General features: G+C 34.5%; 1 protein-coding gene across 7 annotated transcripts in view; it reads left to right on the forward strand.

Moving 5' to 3' along the window:
- Window positions 1–1,060, forward strand: part of SFSWAP (splicing factor SWAP homolog) — a 96,320-nt gene that overhangs the window by 50,829 nt on the left and 44,431 nt on the right. The gene's annotated exons all lie outside the window — the stretch shown is intronic.

Below are 1,060 nucleotides of genomic sequence, written 5' to 3' on the forward strand. Positions count from 1 at the left end.
CCCAGCTGACTTCCTGCCCTTTGGGCAGGGGGCTGGACTCGATGATCTCCCGAGGTCCCTTCCAGCCCTAATGTCTATGAAATCTATGAAATATTTTTCAAGTATGACTAAATAGCCTATCCTTTCAGATTAATCAGATACAAGGAGACTACTGCAGTGATGCATAAGTGTCCCAAATACTACGTGGTTGATATAGTAACCAGTAAATATGAACGTGGAACACATTTTTTTTTTAAAAAATGATATAAATGTTTTGTTTATCACAGAAGAACCATACAGCCTTCAAAAGAAAATACTCAATCTCTGTGCACGTGCAGTGCAGAAAACTGGAAACAAAATGACTCAACAAGGTGCTGTTAATGACACAAGCAAATGAAACCACTTTAGTTTCTTTCTTTAATCATGTAGTTAATTTCAGATAATGCTTGTAGCAATACATGAACATTTTTGGGTAAGCTGCAGAGAACCTGCATTTATACACAGAATAGAAAGAAATCTAGGGGTGAGAAGGGTTTTTCTTTTTTTTTTTTATGGATGTTGAGCACTTAGACTAGGACAGGTGTTCTTTATTCTGCAGCTTCCATTATAAAAATGTAACAGAAACAGTATTTCAGAAAAATCTTCCTTGAACCAGGACACACTGTAAGAGATGCCCTAGAATTTGATTGCAGTTAGCTCAGTCTCTATAGCTTCTGGTACAAGCCTATTGCATTTAAATGAATAGTCCTGTTACGAGTTGTGGTTCAGGATGTTTAAAATATATTTAATATTCTAATTTCCTGTTGTACATATAGCATTTGATTCTGTTTAATCATCCTATTTCAGTGTGTCTTGCATCTTTTGAAACTATGTGGTGATCTAAAGTAGTCTAATCTATCTTTATTTGGGGTGCTTTTTATTTTAATTGGAAACTAACCATCAATTTTTATATACATATATTGAAACATAGTTCCTTTTCATGGATTTGAAGGCTTTTTTTCCACATATAGGATTGAATTTTGCTTATTGGCTTTCTTCTTCCCACAAAGTATAATTAGGTTTTGATCTGAGGAAAAGGTCA

Source organism: Crocodylus porosus, unplaced genomic scaffold (genome assembly GCF_001723895.1).
Source record: "Crocodylus porosus isolate Cpor-Errol unplaced genomic scaffold, CroPor_comp1, whole genome shotgun sequence".
NCBI lineage: Eukaryota > Metazoa > Chordata > Crocodylia > Crocodylidae > Crocodylus > Crocodylus porosus.